The sequence below is a fragment of the Dermacentor variabilis genome, chromosome 9 (genome assembly GCF_050947875.1).
Source record: "Dermacentor variabilis isolate Ectoservices chromosome 9, ASM5094787v1, whole genome shotgun sequence".
NCBI classification, from domain to species: Eukaryota; Metazoa; Arthropoda; class Arachnida; order Ixodida; family Ixodidae; genus Dermacentor; species Dermacentor variabilis.
In genome coordinates, this window is record NC_134576.1 from 1,050,930 (window position 1) to 1,057,881 (window position 6,952).

Genomic DNA, 6,952 nt, shown 5'->3' on the forward strand with positions numbered 1-6,952 from the left:
TTCGAGGTTTCTGGGATGGTATTTCAACAGTCCACGTTGACTTAATAGTAACCTTTCGTGTCCCTTTAAGTGAAGCTCTATAACTTGCACCGGGACAGAGCTACTCCGCCGGAAGGGTGATGTTACGGTGAAGGGAAGGAAGAAGTTGAATTGGACGAGAGGGAGACGAAGTCTGGCAGTTGCCTGAACGCCATTAACCTGAGTTGTAAATATACATTATTTTACACTCCTGGGCCTGCTTTCTTCCTGCAACAAAATATTATGGGAATGTCGAGGGATGTGTAAGAATAACGAGAACGCGTCTTCTAGCCACAGCATTCGCACGCGCTTGGAGGCCGCGGGGCTCAGCCCCGCCCTCGAGGATCAACTGTGGGCCGTTCAGCGGGCCGAGGATGCCGCCGGGGGCCGTCACCGAGGCGGGGCGTTCGGCCCTCCCCAATAACCTGCAGGACAGACAATAAAGTTAGTTCCTCCTTCTCCTACAACGCAAGCACTTCAAGTTGTAAGCACAAATTTGCCTGGTGTCCCCTTATCAGATAGCGCTCCGTCAAAGCCGACATCGTAAGTTTATTGAAACCACTTTTAGAAATGTCATGTGATGGGGACCCTTACGGGCTATCTCTGGCTTCCCATTCTCTTTAGCACTGTGCTAGAAGCCAGCGAAGCGGTACAACATACTCAGCGTTAGATGACGAATGGTGTAGGTATAAAAAATATGTCATGATTATGTGTGTAGGCATCGTTTCCTGTACCCGTAATAGCACATCAAGCATTGATCAGTGGGATTTATTGTTCCTATACAAGATGATTCCTTTCCGTTTCTGAAAAAGACGCGCAGAGAATTTGTACCCGCCACTTCTAATCTTTTATTATTTAACAGTTCAAGGAATTTCAAGAAATCTGAAGGGTGTAACGCAGGGGGCTATCAACTTAAGCGTTGTAAAACATGTTTTTTCAACAACATTTTTTCCCTAGGTTGTTACGCTCCAACCTCCCCTCTTCCTTTCTTTTTGCTGTGTCTCTTAGTAACAATATCATGCAATTTTTAGCTGCTCACCTGTCGGTTACTAGCGTCGGGAGTCTGAAGCCTTACTTAATGATAACCGCCCTGCATGAAATAGCTGGCCCACATTGCATATATATATTGTCACGTGGTGGTGACGCTGCAGAACACAGTGGTAATACTGTGAAAGACAAAACTAACTTTTATTGGGCGAACCTGTGCCCACAAAAACAGGCTACACTTATAACACAACGATAGCGGCGAACACGGTCGGCGATCGCCGAAAATCTGATCAGCGGGTCAAGCACGTCCGCTTTTATACAGCAGTCGTCGAATGTTCCAAACTAATCGTTCGGACCCGCGTGCCTTCCACAAAGTTCTACACTATTCGCTTCAGATGATGAAATCAGATAACATAAGGTTCGGCGACTGCAGACAGCGGATAGAAGCATCGATAACTTTCCAGAAACTTCGGATACATGCAGGCGCGTCTCACGCTGTGCGATTACATTTCTTAGGCGGCGAAACGTGGTTGCCCGATAAAGATAAGTACACGTGTCAATATTGAAGCCTACTTAAAGATTGAAACATTTCTTCCAGAACGTAATGTCCACCTTGTAGAGAACTTCATAAAAACACATTCTATCATATACGTCTCCTTTTTATTTATTCTTGTGCCCACAGTGATCAACATTCCAAGAATCGAGGTATGATTAGAGATGAGTGTGAGTTTCCGACGAATGCAACGAGTTGTTCGGTGGTAAATCGCCGAACACGACCCCTGCTTTGCGTGCCATGTCGTAGAACAGTGAGTTGCTGTCGCTGAGAAGCTGTTGCACTGTTCCATATTCAGCAACGCTGCCTTCGCTCATAACGAGGATCCTGCAAGAAATTGAAGAGAATGACAAGAGGGAACGTGTGTTAGCACTAGCATGGAGCTTGTCACGGCGAGTCAATACAGTTGAAGTATGCACACGTTCTTTTTAAGAGGAAAATGACATCGGCCAGAAAGCACAAGAAGGGTGTTTTTCGTAAAGAAAGGTTCGGCAGATTAAGAAAAAAAGTAAGATAATCTCATGAACTGTGGGAATTGACCTAATGCGAAGAATTTCGCAAGTAGCTGCCTGTTCGGTATCGTTTGGGATTCTTTATTGAGTTATCACATGGACGAGAGTGCTTGTGTAAAGCAAGAAAGTGTGTGTTTCACGTGAGCCTGTGTATGACGACAGAGGAACGCCGATGATAACGGCATGGAGACGACGGTTGTGCTTCTGCTCTGGCGAGGAACCGTGGAATTCTTTTCCGTTACGACACACGGGCCAGTCCTGAAGGCGGCACGATGCCACACAACTTTTGTGTAGCGCTAGCTGCCAAGAGAAAAAGACTGGGTCATGTGGGCCGTTCTCGGTGTTCTGACACATCATCTGAAAGAATTAGCTGCCACGAGGGAAGAATGGGAGGAACTGGCACGCTCCCAGTTCTGACGCAAGGGAAAGACGGCGGCAAGTCTCTGACACCTCGCGCACGCGTGCTCGCGTGACGCACGCGCCGGTCATCTCGAAGAGTTAGTGGGCACGCATGGGATAGTGACCTCAAGGCGTCGGGTTGCTGTGATCTTCATAGCACACTGGAATTCTTTTTTTTTCTTTGAAGAGTTTTCAAATGAGGCGAGGCAGGAACCTTTCTATCTACCTACCGAAAAGTGTCTGGTATGAGCCAAAGAATGCTTTGCATCAATATTTGTCCTGGTGCGGGGAGCAAACGCAAGACGACAGCCATTTCCGAGACAGCTTTGCTATCTCATTTATTGGTCAAGTTATAAGCCAGAAGCCTTCTCATCTATCGAGGAGTCTGGATAGCATCAAACGCGCGACCGCGAAGCCAAATGACCGAAAAAGTCTACAATGGGAGATGAACTTGAGTGGAGTGGAAAACTAAATAAGATTGCAGGCATCATGTCCCTCTTTAGATAGCCCATAACTGAAACGTTTCAAGAAAACATCGCGTTACACATATTTTGCCTAGTGCCATAACGTTATGACATATGGACATTTAGCGAATATAGTATCTACAAACCCAGAGTTTTCACGCTACTCAATTTTTACCGACGGTAGGGGCACTCGTATCTACATACCTTTGTTGCTTTCAGCTTTCTCGCATTTTCTGCATTAGGAAGAATATCGGCATAATATAATCCACAAGAAAGGAGACGGTAGGGAAGGCGTGAAAGAAGACGACACACCAAGCGCAAACTTTCAACAAAGTTTATTGTGCCACTGCGTCATTTTATACATGGCAGGCAACGTAGATCGCGCATGCGCTTACAAGGAAATGAAGTGCGAAGTCATGTAACATGGTTACGTGTCATGTGACGCCGCGTCCAAGTAACGTAATTCTTTTTCTGTGAGAGCCAGAGACGGGAAGCTAACACACGCATCACCCAATTTCGCGATCATCTGCGCTTCAGATATCTTACGGATGAGCTGCGTTCTGCCACGGGAAACAATCGTGCATTGATCCTCAAGAGGCTTGCACCCATGATCGCGACAGTGGATCGCCAAGAAACCACCTGAGCCGTTTTTTACATTGTTGCTGTGTTCGCGAAGCCGATCATTGAGGCAACGCCCAGTTTGTCCGATATATTTCTTCCCACATGAAAGCGGCAGGTTGTACACCACCCGGTGTACACACTCGACAAACTTTTTTCGGTGATGCTTTCTGCACTTATCGGAAGGGACGGCATTTGGATCAGTCAGCCTGCAAAGCTTGCCGAGCTTGTCGGGAGCAGAAAAAAACAACTCTTACGTTCGCCCTTTGGGCAATCTTTTTCAAGTTGTGGGATATCCCGTGCATGTATGGCATGACACTTACTTTAGGGCGTATGCCCGGAGGGGCATCGGCAACTGACTTCTGCGTGCTGGATCGCGTTTCTCTTAAGATGCGTTCCGCGACAGACACTAGCACCACCCTAGGATATCCAGCCAGGGACAACCGTAAAATTTGCGCTGCTAAGCTTGCGTCCACAACATGACAGCAAGACTTGCTAAGGGCATTCTTGAAGCACAAACTGATAATGGCCCGCTTAACAAGCTTAGAATGTGCGGACGTATACGGCAGAAGTGGTTTGTTGGCTCGCGGCTCATACGACCAACACGTGTGGCTGTCCTGAAAGTTCAGGCGAAGATTAGATTAGATTATCCCACAACTTGAAAAAGATTGCCCAAAGGGCGAACGTAAGAGTTGTTTTTTCTGCTCCCGACAAGCTCGGCAAGCTTTGCAGGCTGACTGATCCAAATGCCGTCCCTTCCGATAAGTGCAGAAAGCATCACCGAAAAAAGTTTGTCGAGTGTGTACACCGGGTGGTGTACAACCTGCCGCTTTCATGTGGGAAGAAATATATCGGACAAACTGGGCGTTGCCTCAATGATCGGCTTCGCGAACACAGCAACAATGTAAAAAACGGCTCAGGTGGTTTCTTGGCGATCCACTGTCGCGATCATGGGTGCAAGCCTCTTGAGGATCAATGCACGATTGTTTCCCGTGGCAGAACGCAGCTCATCCGTGAGATATCTGAAGCGCAGATGATCGCGAAATTGGGTGATGCGTGTGTTAGCTTCCCGTCTCTGGCTCTCACAGAAAAAGAATTACGTTACTTAGACGCGGCGTCACATGACACGTAACCATGTTACATGACTTCGCACTTCATTTCCTTGTAAGCGCATGCGCGATCTACGTTGCCTGCCATGTATAAAATGACGCAGTGGCACAATAAACTTAGTTGAAAGTTTGCGCTTGGTGTGTCGTCTTCTTTCACGTCCGTGTCGTTTTTATGTCGCGCAATATCATTTAAGCGCTTAGAAAGCAGACCAGTAGCTTAGTAAAACTCTGAATAACTTAGGCAAGGTACGTGAAGATTCGGATTTGAGAACTTCCAGCGTGATCTCGCCGCTATAAATGTCTTCGTTATGGCTTCACCAAGCAAATTGTGCGGTGATGCCATTGTACAGCAGAGGCTCGTCTAACAGCACGTCCCTGTTTGTTCAGCAATGTATCCACACAGCTTCTTTAATTTCGCCACTTTTTGTTGGGCTTTTAAGGGCACCGAAACATTCGTGCAGAATTGTGCAAGTTGCTCGCGCGTTTTCATTCTGCTATTGCAGTTTGTGTTAGAAGTGTTTAATTGCATGATAATATAAGTGTGAGCACAAAATATAGTGATAATTAAATTGTAAGTCAAAGTGCGTACATTTTCTCAATGATACATTTTGGAGTGGCCGTCATGCCAGTAACATCAGAATCCTAGAAAAAGATCGACAGTCACTTAGGAATGCGAAAACTTAATGACTTCATGGATGTACACTTGCAATTATCACGTGACCGTGATACGTCCTACATTGTCACGTGTCCTTTACAGTTCTACCTTCATCTGCCGCAATCCACCTTGCTACAGTTTGTACGAACCTTAACCGAATTTATTCCACCCTAATACACATTATTTACCCATAATTGCTCATAATTAACGTAGTTCTATTTACTACCTTCTGTATCACTACTGGTGTCATACAAGACGCTGATGACGTCACATTTTATTGCTTTATTATACATACTTTCAAGGCCTAGTAGATACAACAGAAAGAAGGGGTGAACGTATACAATATTTGCAGTGCAGGGCAAGAATAGAAAATCAAACTGTGAGACACTTTGAACAGCGATGTTGAATTAGTGGTGTCACAAATTGAGACTCTGGAGGCGGAAAGGCGGTTCCATTCAGTGGCTGTTCTTGGCAAAAAGGAAGAATGGCAAATGAATTTTGTGTTGATGGTCCATGCGAGAAGAGATATAACTTCGTGGGGTGAAAATATTTTCTTTAAGACAAGGGTTAAAGTACCATATTCTATGAAAAATACAGAGACGAAGGTACCTACGACGTAACCAAAGCTCAGGTTGACCTAGTGTTCTTTTCATGGGCGTGACGCTAGAATGACGTGAATAATTTGAGAGAATAAAAGGAGGGCGCGGTTCTGAATGCTTTCAAGGGAAATGACAAGATTGGCATGAGCAGGGTCCCGTATGGATGGTTGTTGCGGAGAACGCCATCTTTCCTACCTGAAAGGCCATAAAATGCTTTCGCATTAAAAATGCAATACATACACACCTTGCTCAATGCGTGGACGTGTACACGTTACTTAGGTTTATGCATCCATGCGTTCAACACCCTTCAGTTGTTGATTTAACACCCTTCTTCTAGCAATGTCGCACCTTATGTGTGGTATACACCCTCGCGATAGGGTGTTTTTTGACCTAAAAGGGTGCTAAAAGGGTGTGGACGTGGGTGTAAATGCAGAAAGCACCCCTCTTAACACCCATAAGCGTGTAAAAATGTTTAGTGTGCATCCAGACCAGCACGTCGCCAATGGAACGTTCCCGCCCCGCGGTAGAGGCTTCCTTCTTCACGCTAGAGCGCATCTACTCAAACTGAAGGATGGCTGCGTGAACGAGCGCGAGCGTTTTTACAGGCAAAGACGTGTCGCCCTGTCTCTCGTGCATTTCATGCGGCTGCTGCGGAAACTTCAGCACCTGGTATTGGAGTGTCCCGCTTTCTGTGCGCAGCGCATGTCGCTAGCGACCGACCATCTTATCCGTGGCCTGTGGTGTACGACACTAGAAGAATCTTTGTACCTCATTGGTTGTGCGTCTCCGTGTGATCAGGCTTATCACCCTCTACTTGAGTTTCTCGAATTAACTAATTAGCTTCACGTTTGTAGCGTCGATACTATTTCTTTTATTTACCATTCTGTAGTCACGTGACCTTCAGTGACCGGCCCTACTTTGTGTGATCTTTACTGTGTATTCTACTTTATTCCTTTAGATTTGTCCTGCTGCCCTTTCTTTCCTCTTTCCTCGTCTCCTTCCTATTTTCATTCCTGTGTTGCTGTAACCTCCTTTCTG